The sequence below is a fragment of the Peromyscus californicus genome, unplaced genomic scaffold (assembly GCF_007827085.1).
Source record: "Peromyscus californicus insignis strain IS unplaced genomic scaffold, ASM782708v3 Scaffold_1__1_contigs__length_55948999, whole genome shotgun sequence".
NCBI classification, from domain to species: Eukaryota; Metazoa; Chordata; class Mammalia; order Rodentia; family Cricetidae; genus Peromyscus; species Peromyscus californicus.
In genome coordinates this window covers 7,282,751-7,295,752 of record NW_026294492.1, presented here as the reverse complement: position 1 = coordinate 7,295,752, position 13,002 = coordinate 7,282,751, and the positions used below count along the sequence as shown (strand labels likewise).

General features: G+C 49.9%; 1 long non-coding RNA gene across 1 annotated transcript; it reads left to right on the top strand.

The window, feature by feature from the left end:
- Positions 1–377: 377 nt before the first annotated feature.
- LOC128115311 (uncharacterized) lies at positions 378–10,525 on the top strand. The gene is made up of 3 exons (XR_008220123.1): positions 378–1,253; positions 9,179–9,332; positions 10,313–10,525. It is a non-coding gene; the product is annotated as an uncharacterized LOC128115311 (long non-coding RNA).
- Positions 10,526–13,002: the final 2,477 nt, after the last annotated feature.

The following is a 13,002-nucleotide window of genomic DNA, read 5'->3' as shown; positions in this document are numbered from 1 at the left end:
CTAGGAGACTGAAGCAGACGGGCTCCCCACTTTCTGCCCATGCTTTGCAACTACCTTCTTTTTAACACTCTCCCTACTTGGCACAAGCCATTTCTTGCCTGCCTGACCCTGACTAAGGCTCTGCTCCAGGGCAGCAGCTGCTGGAGGAGTCTGCAGATCACAGATGCTGTGGCTCAGGGTCCCACAAGTCAGGGGCTCCAAGAGCCAGAGGAGCCCCCAAGTCCCTGCTGCAAGTGGAAGACGTCATTTAGTCCAGGTAGTGGCCACCTGGCTGGACAGTGTGTGTGGCATGGGCTGGACTTTCTCATGCAGCGCATGGGAAGGACTTCAAGTCTGGCTGTAGTGCACGATAGAGAACCAGGTAGGCTGTCTCTATGATTCAGAGATGGCAAAAAGCACCGGGGAAGGGGGACCGTAACTGAAGAGAGGTGGCAGCGGGTTGGAATGTACTGGGCACTCTGTCTTGGGCCCCCAAAAGGATGTGTTTGGGAATATGACAGTCCCTAGGATTTCTGATCCCCTTCCTGACTGCAAGCCTCAGTCTCCCATCACTGAGCTTGCAAACTCCTGTTTTCTCCTAGGACTTCAGGAGGACACAGAGGCCAAGCAAAGCCAAGCGTACCTAGCCCTGGGCTGCTGATACGGAGCAAGTGTGGACAGACACTGTGATGGTGGGGGCTTTTTACTCAGATGTTCGGTTCTTTCTAGCCCTCAGCATCTCTGGGCCCCATTTCCCCCAAGGGCTGTGTGGGTTCAAGGTTGGAAGGAGACGCAACTGGAACAACCTGCCTTAGTCAGTGTTCTACTGCTGCGAAGAGACACCATGACCACGGCAAGTCTTGTGAAAGAAGGCATTGAATTGGGCTGGCTTACAGTTCAGAGGCTTAGACCATTATCATCACGGTGGGGAGCATGGCGGCATGCAGGCAGACATGGCGCTGGAGAAGGAGCTGAGAGTTCTACATCTGGATCCAAAGGCAGCAGGAAGAGAGAGAGCCATGGGGCCTGGCTTGGGCTTTTGAAACCTCAAAGTCCACCCCTAGCGACACACTTCCTCCAATAAAGACGCATCTCTTAATCCTTTCAAATAGTGCCACTCCCTGGTGACCAAACATTCAAATCTAGGAGCCTGTGGGGGCCGTTCTCATTGAAACCACCTCAAGCTCTTTTCAGTCAGGATGTGGGGGATGCTTTCACCCCAGAAGGTGACAAATACCCTTGAGAAGCACAGGGGGAAGAACAGGGCAGAAAAGGTAGGCCTCCCCTAAGGCTATATGGTTCCTACTGGGATGGGGGACCCACACTTTATGACCAGGCATCAGCCTGAACACAGCTTAAGGGCACTGGCTCTCTGTTTCCCAGAGACAGCAGCTGAAACATGACAGGCCGAGGACTCAAGTGGTGTGAACTAGTGTGAGAAGGCAGGATCTTCTCAGACAGAAAGTCCCCAAGACCTGTGAGGACCCCCAGGCAGGTTCCATTGACCTGTGGAGAGGTAAACAAATGTGTTACATCCGTGAGATGGAATAGTATTCGACCATAAAAATGGGACAAATGCCAACACGTGCTAAAATGTGGACAAGCCAGCAAAGAATGTTGCTGAATAAAAACCAGATACCAAAGATGAGATGCTGTAGAACTCCATGTATGTGAGGCTTCTGGAATAATTAAGTCCTTAGACTGTCATATCTTGGGTCTAGACTATCTCCCAGAGGCCCTGTGTTTAAGTGTGGAACTACGAGAATGTGGTGGAGTCCTTAAGAAGTAGGGCCTCATGGACTGTCTTAGGTTGCTGGGAATGTGCTCTCAAAAGGGATGGTGGAACTCCAGCCCCTTCTCCCTTCCTCTGTTGCATCCTAGCTGTGAGGGGAGTGGTCTTTCTGCCGTGATAGGCCACCACAAATCTAAAAGCAGCAGGGCCAATCAATCACAAGCTGGACCCTCCCAAACTATGGACTGAAATAAACCATCTCTCCTTGTAAGCTGATGAGCTCAGATGGTTGTCATAGTAACAGAAAACTGACCAACGTGTAGACAGAAGGCAGATTGGCAATTGCTGGAGCATGGGTAGGTAGAATGGACAGTGCCTGCTCCATGGGAAGGCATTTCCTTGGGAATGAGAAAAATGTCTTAGACACAGACGCATGCAATGTTGAGCAACACTGTGGATGTGCTAAATGTCACCGCGTTTACTGAGAACACGGTCACGGCTTGTTTTTACACACTATGTGAATTTGATTACAATCCTTCTAAAAAAGGCCGGGATCTTTGCCCTGCCCTAGAGTAGGCCAGGGAACCCTAACAAGGAGTGCCCACTGGTGAGTGGCAGCTCAGAATCACATCACATGTTGATTTGGCAGAAACACACTCTGGAGTGGCCTTCCTGTGTCTGCAAAGCAAGGCTCACCATTCGCAGAGGAAAGCCTGGGTGAGGAGAGGTGGCAGGCTTTGTTGGGGATAAGGGCATCCCCATCAGGGGCAGGGAGTGTGGGAGAGGCCCCAGAGGAGTCCTGGGAGACGGCAGTGAGTCCCAACCATTTCCGTCTAAAAGCTGAAGGGTGTGAACTGGGGAGAGGAGGGGGAGAGAATGTCCCACAGCCCCTCAGCCTCCTCCACTCTACCCCTCCACCTAGGCAGAGATGGACGCGCAATGGCTTGCTGTCAACCGTGGGCCTAGGGGTGACAAGAGTCTCACACTAATAAGAAGCCTTCCAGCCAGCTGCTGTCTCCTGAGGAGAGGACAGCAGGAACCTTGGCTAGTGCCTTCGGTCTGCATGGCACCAAGAAGGAAAGACAACCTGCGCTGGCCAAAGTCATGAGTGTCACTTGAGCGGGTCTGGAACCAACTAGGAGTGATACCCTGGGCGGCTCTGTGAGCGCATCTCTCCTCTTGATGCTGATGCTGCATCCAAAGACAGCATCTTCATCCTGGTATGGACTGAAGACCAGCGGCTCTCCGGTGATCCTCTAGGTCTTTCGTACCAGATCGGGACGGAGGCATCCAGCCTCGTGAACCAAACTGCTATCACTTCTCAGCCACTCTAGTGTGCAGATGGCCATTGTTCAACTACCCCGCCCTGTAGTGAAGCCAGTCCAATGTATCTCCTGGTGTAGTATGTAGTTATGCGGGGAGCAGACGCAGCCCTGAGTGAATGTATATTGCTCACACGAGCAAAGCCATGTCAAAGATCCTAATGCCTCATACTCATGGGAATGGCAAGACTATAGAGGTCCACTGCCACGATTAGCCTCCTAGGTGTGTCTCCGTTAGAATACATGGCCCAACCCATCCCATCCCAGCTCCACACATATCTATCTTTTCATCTTTCCCCCGTCACCCAATCAGGTCACTCCCAAAACTGTCCATGTCTAAGTAATTCATTCTCTCAATTCCGTTCCTCTGGAGAACTTTCACACACACACACAGGCACGCACACACAGAGGTGTAGTGGGTAGCCATTCCAGCTTTGATCTGGAAGTTCCAACCCCCCACTGAGGCTTCGGTAACTGTCACGCCTCCAAGGCGGGGCGAAGAGAGGACCCTGAAGACCGAAGATCCAGATGTGCCGGCTCTCTTGGTTCCTGGACCCTGGATGCTGGAGGTAGACCGAGCAGAGTTCCCCAGAGAACACCGCCGGACTGCGCTTCACCTTTCCCAGACCCTGTAACCTATCCCTTCATTTGTAAGTTACCCCACAAAATACACCTCCCTTTTAACTACATGGAGTGGCCTTAATAATTTCACCAATACAGAGGCACGCACACATGCACTCAATACGAACAGGGTGGAAGATGTCTTAAAGGAAGAGAGACAACCTCCCCTGCATGCAAGACACTAGCCTGGCTTGAGACAGATGTACAGCCCCGCCGTCACATCTCTGGGATCAGAAGTAGCCTCTGCAGAGCCAGCTCCACAACATCCGAGACACAGACTGCTCTCCAGAGCCTTCCTGGAGCTCCGCCATCTTGAGGCGTTTGCCAGACTGGAGCAGATGTTCCCCCTCAGAGCCCGACTCTTCATCTGCAGAAAGGAGACGGCAGAGCCTTGCTCTCAGGAATGGCTGCCCACTAGAGACTTCCAGGATGCCGCCAGGACAAGTCCCAGAATCCCTGCATCCAGGACAGGGCACAACCTGGAACAGAGCATCTGCCTGGCCAAGAGTGAAACTAAGCCATGACTTGAATGCTTGTCCCCAGAACTCATGTGTTACAGACCCAGTCCCCAACCTATATGCTAATGTATTGGGAAATGATTAGGATTAATTAAGATCCTACTTAATTAAATATGCCATAAGTGGCTTTAGAAGAAGAGAGAGAGGCCAAGCTGGTACACTCCTCTGCCCCTCCCCCCATGATGTCATCCACCACATGATGAAACAGGAAGCCCCTCGTCTGATGTGGAGTACATTCCAGGGCTAAGTTCAAGTATGTCCAGAACTGTGAGGCAAGTAAGCCTACTCTTTATAAATGACCCTGACTCAGGGACTTTGCTATAGTAACAGAAAGCCGCCCAGGACACGAAATAATTCATTTAGTGTTTGTGTTTTGCAGAATGTTCTGGTTGTAGGGGCTTGCTCCAGGGTTGACTAAGAGCTGTACACGGTAGCAGCACAGGACCTGGAGAGTCTAGGGTCTAGCACTCTGTTCATATTTAAAGGTTTGCCGTGTCCACCCCAGAGCCCTGGAGCTGACTCAAGACGCTGTACAGGACAACAGGCCAGATGTGTGAGTGCCACTGCCAACAGTAAGCACAGGCTTGCCCGGAGCAGGAAGTGCCACCTAATGTACCCCTTAGGATCTCACCACTCCAGGCCTTCACACAGGCACTCTGCCTAATACAGTGCCCCTCCATCAAGGTTAGTGCCACCCACCACTGCCACCATTATACCAGCTCAAAGTAGAGTGAGAGGTGGGTCTGGTGACACAGGCTTGTAATCTAAGGTATTAGGGATGCTGAAGCAAGATGAACGTAAGTTCAAATCCACCTAGGACAACTTAGAGGACCTCTGTCTCAAAATAAGAAATAAGGCCAGGCATGATGGTGCACACTTTCAATCCCAGCATTTAGGAGGCAAAGGCAGGTGGATCTTTGTGAGTTCAAGGCCAGCCTGGTCTACACTGTGAGTTTCAGGCCAGCCAGGGATACAAAGCTACATAGTGAAGGGCAGATAGGTCAGTGGTATTCTTCTCTAGCACAATCCATGAGTTCAATTCTCAGTACCTCAAAAGAAAAGAAAAAACAAAAAAAGATGGAGTCCACTTTGATCTGCTCCATAGGCACTCCTGAAGAACCACTCTTCCCCAGATAATCTCTCTCAAGGAAGACTTGACACGGGTCCACCATGACAGCCTTCTTCCCGGATCCTGCACTTCCGTGGATGATTCTCAGAGTCCCCATAAGGAAGGAGCCCTGGCCCTCAGGGGACCCAGGAGGAAGAAAGGCATGGGCCACCCAACCCTTTCATCTAGAATAGATGCAAAAGAGACATGAATTTGAAGCTGCTCAAAACCGTCTCTGAGGCCCATACCTCTCCACAGCCCTCATGAGGCAGCTGTGCGTGCACCTACCTGCTATGGCCGGATGCACATCCCACCTAAACCGTGGGTGTCCGTGAAAGTAGCTGCCTCTTCAGCACACTCACCTGTGCCCTCCCAGACTGTGCCCTCTTGACCCCAACTCTCTACAGGAAGGAATATGTAAAGAGAAAAGCAAAAGCCAGGAAAGTGACAAGACTCCCAATCCCTAACCACCAAGCCTCCATTAGGTCAGGACCGGAAGTTTGATGGGGTTGTTGCTTGCCCTTCATTGGCCCAAACAGGCTGTGGGGGGTGTCCAGGAGACCCGTGTAGACGCACATCCTGTGGTGACACAGCTATATTAAGATCAATCCATTGTGCAACAAACATTTGAATCATTCACAGAGCCCTAAGTGCTTGGATTTGAATATTCATGAGAAGCTGCCCAGAAATGACTAAAATACATGCATACATGTGTATATATAGTCAGAAAGCAAGACAGCCCTGGGGGTGAAGAATAACAAAAGGCAAATTGCCACTCTGATGAGAGGGTGCAGCAAGTGTGGGGCTTTGTGCTGGATTCATTGAAGAAGACTCATTCATTCACCAATGATGTAGGAAGCCAGAGTCACCAGCAGCTCCGCCCACACCATCACCTAGTCTACCAAAGCCAGAGCCACCGGGAGCTCTGCCCACACTATCCTCTTAGTCATACCAAAGCCAGAGTCACCAAGAGCTCTATCCACATTATCCTCACAGTCTACCAAAGCCAGAGTCACCAGGAGCTCAGTCCACACCATTCCCATAGACTACCAAAGCCAGAGTCACCAGGAGCTCTGTCCACACCATTTCCATAGACTACCAAAGCCAGAGTCACCAGGAGCTCTGTCCACACCATTCCCATAGACTACCAAAGCCAGAGTCACCAGGAGCTCGGTCCACACCAATCTCATAGTCTACCAAAGCCAGAGTCACCAGGAGCTCTGTCCACACCATTCCCATAGTCTACCAAAGCCAGAGTCACCAGGAGCTCTGTCCACACCATTCCCATAGACTACCAAAGCCAGAGTCACCAGGAGCTCTGTCCACACCATTCCCATAGACTACCAAAGCCAGAGTCACCAGGAGCTCTGTCCACACCATTCCCATAGACTACCAAAGCCAGAGTCACCAGGAGCTCGGTCCACACCAATCTCATAGTCTACCAAAGCCAGAGTCACCAGGAGCTCTGTCCACACCATTCCCATAGTCTACCAAAGCCAGAGTCACCAGGAGCTCTGTCCACACCATTCCCATAGACTACCAAAGCCAGAGTCACCAGGAGCTCTGTCCACACCAATCTCATAGTCTACCAAAGCCAGAGTCACCAGGAGCTCTGTCCACACTGTTCACACCATCTTCACCACAAACCCAAGGGGGTTTTCCCCCTCCTTTTTTCATATTACAGATGGGTAAGCTGAGGCTATTCGGTCAGTTCCATAGAGGAGCTGGAGCTGAGAGGCCTCTGGGCTCCAAGTCCTGCCTTCTCCACGCAGGACACTATCTCAGATGCTAGGAGGACTCATGCCATCCACTCAACCTTCCAGGCTCAGACTCCACAGACCCATCAAGGCAGAGGTGGGGGACCTCAGTCAGTAGCAGAGAGCTTAGGGCACAAGCGTGAGTCTTTGACTTTAGTCCCTCGCATCCATGTAAAAAGCTGGGCATGGCAGGGCATGTTTGTAATCCAGCACCAAGGAGGCAGAGACGAGGGGATCTCTGGGGCTCGTTGGCTAGCCAAATCGGCAAACTCAAGGTCGCAGTGAGAGACCCTGCGCCAGAACAGACCCTGCCCAGTTATTCTGTGAGCTTCACATATACGTGTGTCTGGGGACACACAAACACACACGCAGTCACGCACACACAGGTGCACACACAGACACACACACAAACATACAGAGACACATATGCACAGACACACATACATGCACAGGTACACACACACACACATAGGTGCACACACAGACACACAAACATGCACAGACACACATACATGCACAGGCACACACACACACAAAGCCATTGCTTCTGCTCCCTGGAATTCTACACAGTATGAGCCAGTGTGAGTAAAGAACCATCAGAAAAACAAAGACTTCCTGAAAATTAAATGCCACCATTCCCAAACAAACCAGACAACTAAAGACGAGATAAAATGGACAGAGTTGAACTCCAATAATAAAGATGAGAAAGTCTATGGAATTTTCAAACACAGCACAAGGGGAAACCAAACACAAAAATCTCAAAAGCGCACACGAAGTTAATTTACACGTACGATTGATCTTTGGTTTTTAGAAAAATCTTTGAACTTAAAGAAGAACAGGAGGAAAAGAAAAATGAAGCAGCAATAGGAACCCACCCCTCTGGGCTAAAGAAAGACTTACATGTGCAAAGTTCCTTCCAAACACAGGACGGCAAAGGCTTACTTTCTAAGTAAAATTTTATGTTCAGAAAGAAATTGCCAAATTCTAAAGACACAGAGAATCCTAAAAAGCCTCTGGAGTGAGACATCAAGTGCTTCTGTGAAATGTTCCCCTTAAGCTCCTGTGTTTGAACCTGTGCTCTCCACCTGGTAGTGGTATTTTGGAAGCCTGTGGCCTAAATAGCAGAAGTGGGTCACTGAGGGCCGACCTTGAGGATGATACGAGCTTTGGGTCCAGGCTCTCTGCTTGCAGATCTGCTAAGATGTGGATGATTGTGTCGCAAGCTCCTGCCGCTGTAGGATAAGTCACTTCTGTCACCGTGACACCTTGACTTCCCCTCAAGTCATCGTCAAAATAAATACATCTTCCCTTAAGTTGCCTCTGTGAGCTGTTTGGCCACAGCATGGAGAAAAGTATTGAATATATAGACTTGCAGAGAAACAGGATGTGGATCGGATAACCTCGCTGACTGTGGGCCCTATGTGAGAGCAAACCGAAGACATAAACACGGGGACTGAATGTCTGCTGTGCATAGACGTGTTCCTAGAGACACACTCAAGGACGGGTCTCCAGCAAAAGGAACGATAATCCAAGAAAGAGTCTAACAGGCTAGCTGCGAACTAAAAAGCCACCCACCACATCCAAGTGCAGGGTGGAAAAGCTCTAGACCTTGAGAGCACAAGGTACAAATCTAGTCAGGAATCTAGAAGATTCTGAAAAGAACATCTTCCGGAGGAAATGCTCATCGTGTTTAACCATCACTATAGTAACTGGTTAGCCCTGGTGGCAAGGAGAAGGCTCACCAAAACCCCAAATTTATGGCATGGGCACTGCCCCTGCCACTCTGTGCCTTCCTGTGTCTGAGATGAGGGATGGTTATACAATCAAAATATTTCAAACGCTGGTTATTCACTTAAATTTGTTTGGTCATGGCAGAGATAGAACCATCGGCCCAGAGTTTTATAACTTGGCATGGCTGGGAGGGGCAGAGGGGCCTCTAATCTCACTTCCCCACGGTGAAAGACGAGGGGTACTGATGAGAACGTAAGTGTGGGAAAACAGAAGTTTAAGCATGTTATATAAAGCAGCAGAGGGATTGAAGAAGTAAAATGCTAAATATGCTTGGCAGAGCCTGGGACTGCAGGCAATCTTTATGAGCATACTGTGCTGAAGTGCCTCGCTCTCTCTCCATATTCTTACAGAGCACCTACTATGTGACAGACATCTGGCAGTGTGCTGGGGATCCAATGGTAAACAAACCCTCGTCCCTGTCCTCAAAGAGCTGGACAGCCTGCTGCGTGAGAGAGAAGTCCACCGCGTTAATTAGAAATCATATCAACGAAAACAAAGCTGCAGGTGTGATATGTGAAAATGGGGTCCAACAGAGTGCAGCTTCCAGGAGCCAGCTTAGTTGGGGACCAAGAAAAGAGTAATCTGGCTGAAGCCAGATCAGTAAGCAGAAAGGGGTGATGAAAACTTCTCTGCCAAGGAAGCAGCAGAAGCAAAAGCTCTGTGGTAGAAAGGGACCAGGCAGGAGAGATAGCCGAGAGGAAGTAGGAAGCCAAGGTCCTGGAAGGTAGAGCACAAGGGACCAGGCAGTAGAGATGGCCAAGAGCAGTAGAAAGCCAAGGTCCTGGAAGGTAGAGCACAAGGAACCAGGCAGTAGAGATGGCCAAGAGCAGTAGAAAGCCAAGGTCCTGGAAGATAGAGCACAAGGGACCAAGTAGTAGAGATGGCTGAGAGGAAGTAAAAAGCCAAGGTCCTGGAAGATAGAGCACAAGGGACAAAGCTATAGAGAGGGGATTGGGAGGTAGTAGAAAGCCAAGGTCCTGGAAGGTTGAGTACAAGGGACCAAGCAGTAGAGATGGTGGCCTGAAGGTAGATCCACACACCCACAAGGGCTGCCAGAACTATTTCATTCTAAAAAGCATTGCTGTCTTCTGTTCAGAGGATGGAATTAAATGAAGTTCTCCAGCTCATTCCATGAGGCTGGTATAACCCTGACACCAGCCCCAGAGAAAAGATGGTGCTAACCAAGAAAACCAAAATAAGCCAATCTCACTTGTCAATGTCTGGGAAACAATCTTAAATTTAAAAATGTTTTATTAGCAAATAGAATCTAGGAATGAATTAAGAGGGGGGAAAAAGTCTTATGACCATACAGGTTTTAGGCCCAAAGTGCAAGGACACATAAACATTAGAAGGTCATTTAATCATTACATCTCTATAGGGATATATTAAGGAAATGGAAGTGTATGATTTTGATAAAGTATATGATGCTGACAGATGCTGAAGTAGCACTCACAAAATGTTCAATCTTTCTTTTAAACAACTAGGGAGCCAGAAAGAGAATGAAGGTTCTTGACTTGATGAAGGCTGTCTACCGACAGACCGCCACCCTCACCAGAGAAATGCTATTAGAGGACCACACAGGATCCACGGTGCCCGCTCACACAATGATGAGCCAATTGACTTAATTACGAACGCAAAAAAGGAAAGAAAAGAAAAGAAATGGCTGTTTTTTCTGAAATCACTAAGTCAAAAAAAAAAAAAAAGGCAACAACTGCAAAACCATCAGAGCTAAGACGGGTCCAGCAGGGCATTGGTCCTCACGTGGGCCAACCACAGCAGCCCAACACCATCGGAGCGTGTTACAAATGCAGACTCAGGCTGTCCCGGGGCCCCTGGTCTGGTGGTGAAACGGAACGGAGCACTAGCATGGGGGAATGGTTAATACTGTCAGCCCGACAGGGTCTACAGTTGCCCAGGAGATGAGCCTCTGGGCATGTCTGTGTTTCTAGATTGCTTAACTGAGGTGCGAAAACCCACTCTGAAGGCAAGCAGTACCGTTTATGGGCCGAGCATCAGCATCCGTCTCTGCTTCCTGACTGTGATGAGTGTGATCAGCTGCCTCACGCTGCTGCCTCCACACCTCCCTTCGGCAAGCGGAACCCACATAAACCCTTTCTCCATTGGGTTTCTTGTGACCAGTGTTCTGTGACAATGAGGGAAGGAGGCTTGTTTCGGGGTTCCCAGTGTAGCCCCGTGAACTGATCAAGACACCATTCTAGAGCAGAGCTGACAGTGGTAGCAGAGGATAGCCCAGAGATATCCTGGGGAAGGTGACACTGAAGCTAATGATTGAAGAAAGGAGAGTGGGATGAGAGAAGACGGCAGAGGGCAGAAGGTCCAGGCAGAGACCCCGCGAGTGAAGCCGACAGGACAGAGAGTGTGCTGGTCAGTTTCTGCTTGCTGTGACAGACATGACAAATACCTGAGAGAAACGACTTAAAAGAAGCAAGAGTTGTGCAGGTGAAGCAGTTCATTGGGTCAGTGTTTACTGAGACAGCAAAAGGAATTTCATTCAAATCCCCAGCACCCATGTAAGAGCCAGGCGTGGTCAAACATGTCTGTGACCCCACAGTGGTCAGGGAGCGGAGATACTCAGGAAGGAGCTTTGAATCTGAGTGCTTTTGCTCCTAAGGGATGTTTGCAGTGTCTAGAGACTTTAAGGGTGTCATCCCTGGAGGAAGAATGAGGAAGAATGTCACCAGCCGCGAGCAGTCAAAGACCAAGATGCGGCTGAACACCCAGCCGTGTGTAGAGTGGCCACATGATACAGAAGTACAGAAGTGTCAGACCCAAAGTGTCCACAGTGCTGATGATGCTCAGGACCCAAATTCCAAGAACCACATGCTTATTAGCATGTAGCAGTTTGGAGAGGAGGGTGGTGTGCACTCGGAGACATATTCTAAAGAGCTGAGGTGCTCCCCCAGAGCAATCGAGAGCCTAGGAAAGCTTTGCATTTCAGATGGAGCTGCTGACCTCAGGTTCTGAGATACCAGAGATCTCTAACAAGAAGAGCCATTGGTTCTTCCCTACTGAGTCCCCAAAAGACCAACAGGGCAAAGACAATGTCTGGGACACATTCCCAACAGTTTCTCAAATCTCCTGATTACACTGGTCATGCTGGAGGCAGCCTAGTATGTGGACCACACATCAACAGTCAGAGCTAATGGAAGCCTCGTCCCCACCATCAGGCCTCAGAGCTGTTGGACTGGGATGATTCAGAGATGGTTGCCCCTATGGGGCTTCTTTTGCTGGGCATCAGCTCTGGTAAAACACTGTCCCTCTCACCAAACCTCAGCTCACTATAGGCTTGGCGTTGTGCTCACTCAAAAGCACTCAAAAGCCCTAGGTAAAGCTGGGTTTAGGGTTTCTTCCAGTCCATCCCATGGCATAGGGTGTTAGATACTCTCCCTGCTCTATAGATGGTTACTTGGTATGGTGGTTTGAATAAGAATGACCCACGTAGGCTCATAGATTTGAACGCTTAGTCATCAGGGAGTGGCACTACTTGAGAAGGATTAGGGGGTGTGGCCTTGTGGAGTAGGGGTGGCCTTGTTGGAGGAAGTGTGTCACTGGGGGGGTGGGCTTTGAGGTTTCAAAAGCCCAAGCCAGGCCCAGTGTCTCTCTCTCTTCCTGATGCCTTCAGATCCAGTTGTAGAACTCTCAGCTCTGTCTCCAGCACCACGTCTGCCTGCATGCCGCCATGCTCCCCACCATTATGATCATGGACTAACCCTCTGAAACTGTAAGCCAGTCCCAATTAAATGCTTTATTTCCTAAGAGTTGCCTTGGTCATGGTGCCTCTTTATGGCAATAGAACAGTGACTAAGACATTTGTTCATGCAATAGGCATGAACAAATCAATGAAATGGGTGCTTGAAGGACACACCTAGAATGAGTGCTCAGGAACCTTCCTGGAGGGGGTGACCCAGCATCTGTACCCAAAAGCACAGCTAGGTGAGGGTGGAGCCTCTGCCACCTTTCTGCTACCTCGAGGTGCTTGGCAAGACTGAGTGGAAGGCAGCTGCCTCCTCCACAGTTCTGTGACACCAGTGTCCTCCTTGCTGGAACCCCTAATCCTGCAATGACCCCCCCCCAGAAGCCTGGGCCTGTTCCACAGAGGACACAGCTCTCCCAAGCACAGAAGTGAAGTGGCCGTAGCCTGTAGAGGCAATGG